Here is a 13,630-nt window from a genome sequence, read left to right as displayed (position 1 = left end):
TTTTTGCTAATTGGGAGTAGATCAAAAGATCATATCTTTGCAATTCCACTATATAAATAGCATATTATTCCGAGGATGCAAACCGGTGTTTTACATAGATCGCGTTCATTATTCTCTCTTCAAATTTGTTTCTGTTTCACATTGTTATATTGGATACATTTTTTGTCTCCCGTCCCTGATCGATTTAGAAATAGATCGGTTTTTAGTCGACCAAGCAAAAAATTGGCCATAGAGAGTCGGTCTGTTTTATTTTTACCTGTCAGATTATGTAGCACCCAAACATCGATTTATTTAAATTACATCCAAGCTTTTTAAAATGCCGAAATGCGGTCGATCTGTCGACGTTTAGTCTCTCAACAACCTCTTGCGTTGAGATTCGTGAATTGGTGTCCATTAAATTACGTACAATGTTGTCATCAATGCCAGAAGGCTGATTGGAGTATAGCCGATATTCCCGCTTAAATTTTACGAACCATCTCTCGTAAATAGGAATAGACATTCTGTCCAAACATATCACAAATGTTTTTCACGGGATTTGAAATGCTTGTTCCTCTCCAAACTGGTACATCATAATTACACGCAAATGGACTATCAATATTCATTTTCAATTTTACTTCATGACAACTAAACTGACGCAAATCAAACTATCTCCTGTTTATAATGACAGTTAAAAGTATGATCTTTTAAACTATTATGCTAAAAGTATTATCTTTTCAATTATCATGTAATATATTTAGAATTTTGTAAACCAGGAATAGATCAACTTTCTGCAATAATTGACTATTCTTTCATTTCACATTTGCTAGTTATATTTTAAAAACTGAAGTATGCTACTAAAAATTAAGTACTACGTTTCTAATAAAATATAATAAAGTTCTAGCAAATTTATTATATATTCCAGCAGGATAGACATTGCTGACAATCTATTTCTACACTAGTAGAAACACATAATAAAACTGAATAATAAAATTGAAAAGCATTTATATGAAAAAAGAAAAAAGCCTAATATTCTTACCGCATAGACAACAACTAGATCATAAAATTTGATTTTATTTGAATGAATAATTAATGATGTATCAATAATTAGTCTATCATTGATGAAAATAATGGTTTTGTATGTCAATAAATAATTAATCTGCAATAAATTAGTAAGAAAACTTAATGTAGATTATACTAGCTGGAGTTACTAGCTTTTGAGTCAGGTCGACTAGTTACATTTCTACTCGAGAAGTAATCCGATTGAAGAAAATCAGCTACGGTTTCTCTATGGAAACCTTCCAATTTCGCATCGCAAAAGACATCCTTGATCTTTACGCGAGTATAAAGTGGCAATGGCTTCAGCGGCTGTTGTTTTACAGCGACACACAATGAGACACGGTTAAACGGTCGATCCATCAGAGCCTGACGTGAAATTGCCGACTCATTATCGCGCTTATCGACCACGGCGACGTGCCTTCTCGAAAGCGTGCCGTTATAGATTACGCGGAAAAAAGGAGCAAGAATTTTTTTGTTTTGCCTCTACGAAAGTTAAGAAACGAAAAAATTTCTCACGGTTAATGTAAAGTGCGCACTCATTAACATTGACGCTCTGCGAACTTGCGCGGTCTCGCTCGCGCCGTCCACAAACGCGTCTGAATGCGCATTCGTATTCTATGAATAGGTAGACTCTTTTCCAGAGATACACGGCATTTACTAGCTACGATGTAATTGCTCCGAGAGTGACAGAAGAAGAAAAGAAGAGAGACTTCTTTTCCCATACGTATAGCGGTAGAAAGTTGTGAGGGATCCCGGTAGTAGCGAGACGTTTCGAGCATCACTGTCATTTCGAGGCCTTTTCATTATTTGCTAAAGCCACGTTCGCGTCAGAGATTATATAATAAAAATGCCCATTACGTTATTGGCGACCGCGATTAAGTGAATAATCTTACAAAGCTCAAGTGGATAACGAGATATTAATTTTTTAATTTGAACTAACAAGGACGAGAAAGCCCGAGTTGGCGCCATGTTAACGTGAAAATGAAGTTAAAAGAAATCTGTGAATAGAACGACGTAAGGGTATGGATGAGAGTAAAGATATGATGATAATTATTAAAACAGAAAATAACATTAAAATGTTCGTATTAAGAAGATGCTATATTTTGAAACTTTACTGACAAAATGACTTTTTCCGTAAAAATTTACGTCGTATATATATTGGTTGTATAGAATTACAAATACTTTTACATAATGAAAGTACAAAAATGAATTGGAGCATTACTCAATATGTGATAAAAACAATAAAAATTTCAAAACTAATATCTCGAACTCGATAAGATCTATAAGAAATACGAAAAAGATAGTATAATCGTGTTAGTGACGATCGCCTCTACATTATCAACATTTTTCAAGTTCACTTGAGTCATTCACTTGAGTATCCCCTTAGGGGAAACAAAACAACGACACAAGTTCCAAGCACAACTATTAAGGCTGCATTACATAATACGCATATACGCGCCTTTATTACAGTACACTTAATAGTTACGCTTGAAACTTGTGTTATTGTTTTGTTTGCGTTCAAAGAAAACCTTGAGGAACTCACCTCGCAATTCTGCTATTTTTTGTGTAGCTAAATAATTACTTGCTACCACTTTTTGTTTTGTATGTGATTTATTAGTCGAGCATACAATCACGTTCATGTTTCTAAAGCCACGTTCGCGTCAGAGATTATATAATAAAAATGCCCATTACGTTATTGGCGACCGCGATTAAGTGAGTAATCTTACAAAGCTCAAGTGGATAACGAGATATTAATTTTTTAATTTGAACTAACAAGGACGAGAAAGCCCGAGTTGGCGCCATGTTAACGAAGTTAAAAGAAATCTGTGAATAGAATGACGTAAGGGTATGGATGAGAGTAAAGATATGATGATAATTATTAAAACAGAAAATAACATTAAAATGTTCGTATTAAGAAGATGCTATATTTTGAAACTTTACTGACAAAATGACTTTTTCCGTAAAAATTTACATCGTATATATATTGGTTGTATAGAATTACAAATACTTTTACACAATGAAAGTACAAAGATAAATTGGAGCATTATTCAATATGTGATAAAAACAATAAAAATTTCAAAACTAATATCTCGTTCATGTTTCTTCTCTCTTCTTCTTCTTCTTATAAGCAAATACTTATGAAAACCTAGAACTCAGAAATCAGCGGCTCGAGAGTCAAGAAAAATATCGAATTCGGCCGATTGCTCACGATAGAGCTTGCAGCGACACACGCAAACAATATAAGGCTAGAGGTCATATTTTTCGAATGTTAAATACGCCCTTTTTATTCTAAGTTCCGCTTTTCTTATACGAGTATCCAGAAATAAAATTATTTTAGTTTAAAAATCAAAAAGGCGTATTTAGCGTTCAAATACGTCAAGAATACGATTCCTGTTCTTTTTCGAAGAATCTCCTGAACTGATGCAGTAAGTCAGAGTAATGAGAGAAATATATTTTGTTTTACTCCAACTTATTGCACCAAGTATACATCAATTCAAGAAGTTTTTCGAAAAAGAACATACCTATAAATCAAGCTACATTCGAACGCACATGCCACCACGCGAAATATAAATATTTTACAACTTTTTATAAGTAGTTTCCAAATTGACCAAATTTTGGTTCTATTGGCTAAATTTTGACTTTCAATTTTTAGCCAGTTCTTATTTCGCACAGCAATGTTATATATCGTTGTGAACTTGTTTCAGTGAGCACTTTTTAAAAGTACATCTTTGAAAAGTAGAAACGTAACACTTTGTGAGTATCCCTTGTGAATATTTCCCTTGAGACGAGTTTCAAGTTTAACATTCGAAAAATATGACCTCTAGCTTTATATTGTTTGCGTGTGTCGCAAGCTCTATCGTGAGCGATCGGCCGAATTCGATATTCTTCTCGAGCCGCTGATTTCTGAGTTTTGGGTTCTCATAAGTACTTGCTTGTAAGAAGAAGAAGAGAGGAGAAACGTGAACATGATTGCATATTCGACTAATAAATCACATACAAAACAAAAAGTGGTAGCAAGTAATTATTTAGGTACACAAAAAATAGCAGAATTGCGAGGTGAGCTCCTCAAGGTTTTCTTTGGAACGCAAACAAATTAACTATCAATTAACTATTAACTAACTATTAACTAACTATTAATTAAGAAAATGAAGTTATTGATGAGGCGCGAATAACAAAAATCGCCTGTACGTGGAAAAAGAAACTCGGTTTATGTAATCTATTTTTTATTGTCTGGAGATCAGGAAAAAATTCGATTGTATCATAAAAATAAAACAATTTCTGTAGAAGATTTCCTCTTAGTTAATTATTCACAGTTATCTCCCAACCGAGTTTCAACGCAGCTAAATGTTAAAACGAATGTTTCCCATCGCGATAATATTGATAAATATTGTCTGGCATCAACGAATTTTCGTTTAGTTTTTATTTTGTTACACAATTTGAGATTTTCTCGCGCAGTCGCGTCGCGAACACACAATTCGAGTTACACGCACGCTACTAATGTCACGATCACACATAAATATCCTACTCCACGACATAGACTGACAGAGACAAGGTCGTAACGTAAGAATAATGAATTAGTGAAAGCTAATCTCGAGATCTTTCGACGCGATTATAACGAGCACCTGTGATACACGCAGACAGAAGATAAGGAGACGATGTAGGCGCGAGTCGAAGTGAGAACAAACACCGAGGCCGGTGTTCTCGGTCGTATTATGCGTAAATGGCGCCTAATCAGACGCAGAGTACTTTCCTCGATGATTGATGAGCATTATATGCGATCATCTGCGGTCTTCTCTGAAGATATATATGTCGCAATTTTTCCAACTTGCAGTTGTTCGACAGGGAACGAACATGTTGCAAGCAAAGGCTTTAAATCGCAGCCTCTTGATCACTCCATTTCTCCTTTTACCTTTTGCAACATTTCAAAATGCAAAAGAAAATGCAACGTGTTGCGCACAGGATATATGGAGACTGCGAACTCTCGATAGTGGTAAATTCGAAAGTATGATGTATTCAAAATACATCGACGCGGAGAAAAGAGAGAAAGAAATATATTAGATCACATGCACATACAAAGAAAATTTTGCAGTAAAGTTTACAACAAAATTTTGTAATCTTGAACCATACAGAAATTATGACTTAAAACATGTTACAATATTTATTTAGAAATATTACATGAGCATTTGACTTTTCACTACAAAATTATTATGATTAGTTCAATATCCATTTTGGTTTTCAGTCTAGCATAGCGTCCTTTGTGGGTTTGCTTTCGATGTTTCGTGGACATTTAGTTCATTTCATCAACCTGATCATCAGGTTGCTCTCCTCTCTAATAAAGTGAATTGAGAAACGTCGCAAACAAATCTGTTTATCTTCCGTAAGTCTCAATCACTAATCAGATACCTGATTAGTTTAATGTTTTTTTTATCCTAAATATTTGATATATTGTCAAAGTTACTACTTTGTAATAATTTATTTTAATTTATATTCCCCAATGGACAGAACCCTCGGTTGAAATATAATTTTCACTAACGCCGGCGCCCAACAAAATTTTTATAGCTGAATAACACTAGTCTCCTCCCTTCCCTCCCAGCTCTTTAACAGTGAACCAATGGATACTTACGCGAGGTGTAGATATGAAAAAAAAAAATTCTATAAATACTGACTCAGTTAATTACTTGTCGTTTCCCAAATAAATGACTGGAAAAATATTACATACGTACCAACAGATCATACATCTTTTATATTAGGTGATTATTGCGAAAAAAAAACCACATAAAAACTGGCTGATGTATAACATAACAGAAGAAATTCATGGGACTGTGTTATTGCCATATCTATATCGATCTCATTGGAGATTGTTGATAATCAATATCGACGAAAAAACCATTATTACCCTGAATCCTTATAAATATGGTAAAGATAACAAAAGAGCAGAGAAATCATTTAAAAAATTCTTAGAAGCTTGTCCCAAAACATCTTTAAACATACAAAATGCTACAAAATATTCAATTCAAAAGAAAAGAAATGTTTAATGATCGTCCGTTATAAAAAGCCAGCGATGGAAATAACTGCGGAGTATACATTTTGCATTACATAAAATGCATTGCAGAAAATAAAAATTTTGGAACATCAATAGAACAGTTATTCGACGACAAATTGCGGAAACTTTACTAAATACGTCATGTAGCATGAAAGAAAGATGCTTGTTTTGTTTTAATATAAAAAAGAGAATTAGTTATGTGCACTTTATGTAGGCGTTGGGCACATCCACAGTGCATTGGGAAAACAGGTAAAAAAAAAGCATAGAGGAATGAGCAGATCAAAATATAATATACACCTGCAACTTATGTAAATTAAGTATTAGAACGTGGATGACAACTAAAAATTAACTTGCAACACGAATAAAAGAACACAAATAAACATTCTTTAACTTTTAATTGTCCTGTTTTGTCTACACAAGTAAAAATTTAAACATTTTAGCATTTTATTTAATATTTAATATTATTTAATATTAAAATAATAAAACTATTGTTTAACACGTTCGTTACCACAACTTATTCGGGGAATCCTTCTCAAAGATCAAAATGTATTTACTTTTATATAATTATATTTAATTATAATTATGTGTAAATTATATTTAGATTATTTGTAAGGAAATAAAAGAAAAATTATCGCTATTACACATAAAAGTAAATGTGTTAAGAGAATATTAAAATGAATGACAAACCCCAAAAATATTAAACGGTGAAACGATTTCCCAAACGTTGTGCTAAATAAGAAGAAAATACATGTTCGGTACGTACAAGCTGCAGAACTTCTGTATTAGACAAATATTTACATTAAATATTGACAGCTCGAGATATTACATTGATTTATATCAAATATTGACAGCTCGAAATATTTCTCGTTTTCGACATCAACATTTTGAATAATGCTTCAATTTAGTTCTGTATTTTCATTATATAAATGTATCAGCAATTCTGCATATAACATAACCTAAATATTGTAGAAAAAATCAACGTGCTGTCAATAAAATTTTCAGCTTCGGCGTCCTCTTAAGCGCAAGTTTGAGAAAAGTGTTTCGGCCAATGATTGCTAGTAAAATATTTTTGTCTACTTTGCTACGCTTCAAAGAGTAAAAATATATTGTCATTTTTTGGAACACAACTCTTAGACGGCCGGAAACATTCATAATCTGTATAATTGTGGTTGTATGCACAAAATTTCAGCGTGAAAGGAAGTATTCCGGGCAACGCTTGTCATTAAACTATTTTTTTTTTTAATTTGTTATGCTCCAGAGACTAAAAAAGTATTGTCATTTTTTGGCACATAACTCTCAGATGGCCGGAAATATTTATAATCTATGTAATTGTGGTTGTATGCGCACAATTTCGGGGAGAAAGGAGGTGTTCCGGGCAACGATTGCTATTATACTATTTTTTTCTAATTTGTTTTGGTCCAGAGAGTAAGAATATATTGTCATTTTTTGGCATACTACTCTCAGATGGCCGGAAACATTTATAATCTGTATAATTGTGGTTGTATGCACACAATTTCGGGGAGAAAGAAAGTGTTCCGGGCAACGATTGCTATTAAACTATTTTTTTTCTAATTTGTTACGCTCCAAAGAGTAAAAATGTATTGTCATTTTTTTGCACAAAGTGCTGAGATGTTCGGCAGGAATTATATTCTGTCCTAATGTTACCGCGCGCGCACAATTTTCAGTGAAAACGGAAGTATGCCGGGATACGATTGCAATATAACTATTTTTTTAACATAATTTTATCTTTTTATGTATATGCATTTATATTAAGTGGATTGCTATAAAAAAAGACTATTTTTAATTTTCGCTCAAAGAACGCTCCAAACTTCAACGATGTTATTTATATATATATATATATATATATATATATATATATATATATAACACAAGGTGACTCAGTCAAGTATAATGTGATTTCTTTATTTGCGGAGGGCGCACAGCATTTCTAGTCGAAAAGTAATATAATAACGTAATGCACATACTCTCGAAAATCGCACGCGACACACATTCTCGATGACACACTCGTCCGATACACGCAATGACTCGCGATGTCATAGACATATTCACAAATACTATGATCCAGAGCACCGCATCGCACCCGCTAAAAGTGAATAAATATTATTAGCATTTATAATCCGTACTGTTTTACTGATAAAGATTTCCACTCCATTTTTTTACAGTATTTTTTATAAGTATCCTATAAGGGTTCTAAAACGATATCATTTATTTTGACAAAGTACATATCCTTTTATATCTTTTTAGGCTATTTTCTCCCAAATGATGAATCGTATCACTTTGATATTTATATATCTTTAATCTATTCATGAACAGCTACAATTTTATCCAAAAATAATTTCAGATTTTGACCCCGTAAAACAGGGTTAAACTTAACAGCATTCTTTGAAAAGATTCTTTTAAAAGTTGATTTATGCAGCAACTATCTTAAAGATAGTCGTCAAAGTAGAGAGAGAGAGAGAGAGAGAGAGAGAGAGAGAGATCGAAATGTATCGAAACATAGAACTTGAATAATGTTCTTATAGAATAATGTTATTAATAGAACGGTTGACGAGCAAACGAAAGATCCCGGGTTCGATTCCTGCCCCAAGTCATATCCGGTATATTTTCTCTCATTTTTCCTACAGCTCTCTCATAAGGTGATTTAGCTAATTAATAGAAATATGTAATATCAATTATAAGAAAGATATAAATACCGATACTGTGTAGAAATAACTCTTTTAATAATCAAGATTATTAATAAGAGAGAGAGAGAGAAGGAGAATACATCGAAGTCTGTAGGAACTATTTAAATGTAAATGTATATGTAATATATGATAAATGTAATAATATGTGTATGTAATATATGATAAAATTTGTTTGAACGTAGAAAACATAAATTTGATATGAACGAGCAACAAAATTTTTGTATAAGGCGGACATTTATACTACTTAACAACACGAAATGTAAATTTTTAAATGTTTATTGTTTTATCACATAATATAATAATGTTGCAATATACTTTTGTTTGCACTTCCATGATGAAAAAACATTTGCAATTTTGTGCAATATTAATTGCTAATTTACTACGTAAATTTTTTAAAAGGAAATCAGTATTTTATCAGTAAATATTTCAGATATGGCATCCGTTCAAGAAAGATACCAAGATGTATCTTTCTTGAGGCTTGATTAGACTAGTTGGTAGAACAATCGACCGGCAAGCGAAAGGTTCCGGGTTTGATTCCCAGTCCTAAATCTTATCTTATTATGCCCGGAATTGACTTCTTTCATTTCTTTCTACTTTATTACATGTTGATTTAACAAATTTTTTACCTGTCAGCAAGTTTGTTTACGGTAAGACAACTTACACACACCACTTACTAAGACAACTTGTCTCTGAAGATAATAGAGACGTATCATTGAGTTTGTGTAGAAATAAATCTTTTAACAATTAAAGACTATTAATAAGAAAGAAGGAGAAGAATTCCACGCATGTTGAGTCCTAGGGTAGCGCAGTTGGCAGAGCAGTCGCCTAGATTTTATTCCCGATCCAGTCTACGTCGTCTGGTATTTTTTTTTCTATTTTTCTACATAATCAAGCAGATTTGCTCGTACTTCAAAAGAATTATGTGTTCAAGTAGTGACCATTCTGCTTGTATAAAATAAATCTCTATTTGTAAGTATTATTTCAATTATTATAACTAATCATTTCCTATGTCGAGACAATTTAAGTTTGCAAAACAAATTTGTTAATTTGGCCGTTTGATGGAATGCGAAGTAGGTAACGTATTCCAAGGTGTAAATAACATAAAAGCGGTTATCAAAATGTTATGTTAGACAAACAACAAAATTGTGCTAATATTTTTTTATTTTTTGTATATGTATATCAATCTTATATAAATGCGGATTTCTTTTTTATTATGTTTAGCGACATATTTATAACGACATATTTATAACATATTTATAACGTTAATTTAAACGTAACGACATATTTATAGAAATCTTTCTAGAATTCTTTCGTATATTTTGCAAGTTCTAAATTTGATTGCAAATATATAGAAACGTATGATAAAATTTGCTTGAATGTAGAAAACACAAATTTGTTATAAATGAGCAGCAGAACTTTTGTATAAGACGGGATATTTATACTTAATGGCACAAAATGCCTACTCATAAAGAGGATAAATGCCTACTCAACAGGATAAACTTTTTAATATATATAGATATTACTTCAGTTATCGCAGCAAATTATTTCGCATGAAGCAATAATCGAAGCGGTGATTAGTTGATGAAAACATAGAAAAAAGTTTTCGATTCGTGTAATTTAACTCTAATTTTAACTAACTAGAAACAAAAACTCTGTTGTATTATAAAAACAGAAAGATTCCTGTAGAAGGCTTTTATTCAGTCAATTGTTCTCAGTTATTTCACCTGAGTTTTAATGCAGCCAAATATTTAGACGAAAATATTTTCAGTCGCGGTATCAGAAATATGATTTTCTATTATTGAGAGTTTTTGCATCTTTAATATTCCTATTTAATTAAACTAATCTTTTTCTGTGTAAAATTTATTTCTACTGAATGTGAATCGAGCTTTATTCAGAAATCAGACTAAACTTTTTGACTGTTTCGATATTGAATCTTCTAAAAAACTAATCAATCCCACTGTTCGTAAAATTCTTAATTTTAAGTTCTAGCACTAAAAATGTTTAAATATAAGTTAAATATACCTTGAATCAATTAATATAAGTTAAATACTGAGCCTAATTAACTTATGATTAATTGATCTTGAGTCAATTAATCATAAGTTAAACAAATTATAACTTTAATAAGTGGATTAATTGCGAGTTTTCGCAATTTGAGAAATAAAGAGCTGAAATGTGTCGGAAAGTTATATGTGTCTTGAAGAATTAATTAATTGCAAGTTGAAAAATTGTGATTTTAAAAGTAAATTAATCGCAAGTCCTTAATTTTGCCAAATAGATGATTACGTGCTCCGTTGCTAAAATAAGATACACAAAAAATGATGTCAATCAATTTGTCTTCTGAGAGATTTATAAAGCCTTTCACGAGTATCAAATTTTTCATCTCATTGCAAAATTACTCGATTTTCCAAATGTCAAAAAGCTATGTTATTTCCACGGACGATCGCGAGGAAGCGATTCGACCGGGTTTCAGCAACAACAACGTGTGCCGTTCGTTGACTACGACAACGAGGACTGGAATTGCCATGAGGAAGGATCGAATGAAATCCCGGAAGAGAAGAAGCACGAGGGAACGGCAAGGCGGACGAAGACCCACGAGGTGCGATGGAGAGGGGCGCCAACGCGGTTTCCTTCACACGAGAGTCACGTTGAGCAGCGGGCACTCGTGCAGTCGTGCTCCACGACGCTTGATCCATACACTGTTTTACCTCTACGCTGCTACCGGTCGGCAGGTAGCAGCCGCGAGGTACCGTGAACTCGTCTCGCCGATTCCGACGCGAACGTTCCTCCGTGCTCGACGCGCCGATTACGGGCCGACTCGTCTCGGGCGCGACGAGTCGCGTCGCGGGCATTCCTCGCGTGTACATTATTCACTTTTTATTTCTCGCTCTGACTCGTGACTTACCAGACAACTTTATCTTCCCGTCGGAGACCTCACCGGAACACGTGAGTAACATTGACCATGCTCCGGAAAGCGGTCGCGGCATTCCTTCGCCGAGGTTTTAATCACTCTATAACCAGAATTTCGCACAGTCAGTGATATACGCGAAAGTTGGACGATAATTCTCGCTAATGATGAACGATAATATGCTGTTAATCATCGGTGATTAACTCGAATTAACAACTATTGTTGTTACGAAAGGACTGCTACTTTGGATGGACCTACTTGTTTCGGAAAGTCGAAAACTTAGAGAGTTACCAAGAAATAACCATCGCTGTAAGAGTCCATCGCTATTATACACAGTGAAATGCCATTTTATTACTAAAAAAAGCGATTATTCAGTTTAATTTCCTTTTTTCAAGTATCTTGGTTATCTTGATTATCTTGGTTATTTTGAACAAAGAATATTTTCTTTTGATAACAATTTTCAAATGTACTTATACACATCATAAGTTTCACAAAAGCTCATTATTCTGTACTCAAAAGAAGATTCTACTTTCTTTAAAATATAAAACTTTATCAAAGAAAAAAAGACGTATTCGATTTTACGTAGTAAATAAACCAAATTTTTACTTAAATTTGATATTTTTCATTGAAATGTTAACCTTACTAGGATTCTCAAAATATTTAAATAAATTTGTTATGATGAACTCATACTATATTTACGAATACATATACACACTTATGAAATACTTATAAACAAGTACAAACAAGTTCACTTAAATATAGCACATATTTTGCTGTATATACGCGTAAATTAATAGAAAGACTTATAAGATTAATAGAAATTATAATCAAATGACTGATGACATATTGTAATCTTTAATATAATAAACGTTTTTATCTTGGTTTGAATATTTTTCAGTGTGTAAAATAATGCAAATAATTACAATGTATAAGTAATTATTATTACTTATAATTACTTATATTTACTTATAATTATAATATTTTTCTTTTAATATAAATGTATATTTTCTGTTTTATGTGTATATTAATCCAACGTTTGGCTCTCATAAGTGTATGTATATTATTTCTTGTTTTTGATTAACTATTGATCCTATGATTGTATTAATTTCTTCACTCAAGAACCTGAACCATGAAAAACAAGACAATTTCTCAAAAAATCATAGTCTTGAAATTCGGATATCGAGACAATATCACATCCTGTTAAAATTAATACGTCATGTGAATCTAAATAGAAAATTATTATGTCACATGTAAAGTTCTATATGAGAACGAAAGCGATATCGACGACTTGTCATGAGAAACCAAAGATAATCCCGAAAGTTACATGGTGCACTGTCTGTCAACAAACGCCGTTATGTTATCGTAGCAGCATGACAGTAAAAAACGTACATAAAATACTACATTCTAAACACGTCTCTAGATTCTTAATCCTCGTTTCTAGTTATAAAAGTTGCACAGAGAAAAAGAGAGAAAGAGAGTGCGGTGGGGATAACGAGCGAGATCGAAGCTAAATGTATCACATATTGCTCATCCGCGATGAATAAACAACGAGTACCATGCATATCGCGTAAATAATAACTGATTATCAAATTAAGCAATCAAACTACCCAGTTAATTACCTCGCAACAGCATACACGTTATCTATTTTAAATAATGCTGATTATCTCGCGTAGTTCACGTGCGCTGTGCATAATTACTGCTGAATTATGCATGAGTACACTTTATTCTGTGTTACTACTTTATGTTGTTTTATGTTTAATATAACACTTTACACATGGTACTCAAAACTAATTGCACATGATATACTCAAAATCGAGTTCGATCGAATAACACCTGAAAGAAAAGAGAAACAAATTAAGTTTCCATAGAAAAATCATTCTGCAAACTCTCTCTCTCTCTCTCTCTCTCTCTCTCTCTCTCTCTCTCTCTCTCTCTCTCTCT

At 32.7% G+C, this 13,630-nt stretch overlaps 1 protein-coding gene across 7 annotated transcripts in view; it reads left to right on the top strand.

Annotated features, from left to right (window-relative positions):
- Positions 1–13,630, top strand: part of LOC116849683 (myosin-IIIa-like) — a 60,634-nt gene that overhangs the window by 1,280 nt on the left and 45,724 nt on the right. For 3 of the 7 annotated variants that reach the window (XM_032827069.1, XM_032827075.1, XM_032827068.1), the window contains exon 1: positions 11,433–11,727. The exons of 1 other annotated variant lie outside the window; for it this stretch is intronic. The gene's annotated coding sequence lies outside the window, so the exon portion shown is untranslated. Of the gene's footprint in view, positions 1–11,431; positions 11,728–11,923; positions 11,999–13,630 lie in introns of those variants that run through there. 3 more of the 7 variants (XM_032827077.1, XM_032827078.1, XM_032827074.1) reach the window with 2 other exon arrangements.

Source organism: Odontomachus brunneus, unplaced genomic scaffold, assembly GCF_010583005.1.
Source record: "Odontomachus brunneus isolate Ranch 3 - 2012 unplaced genomic scaffold, Obru_v1 Obru_scaffold_124, whole genome shotgun sequence".
Classification (NCBI taxonomy): Eukaryota; Metazoa; Arthropoda; class Insecta; order Hymenoptera; family Formicidae; genus Odontomachus; species Odontomachus brunneus.
The sequence above is the reverse complement of the archived record's forward strand: the minus strand, read 5'-3'. Positions and strand labels throughout refer to the sequence as shown.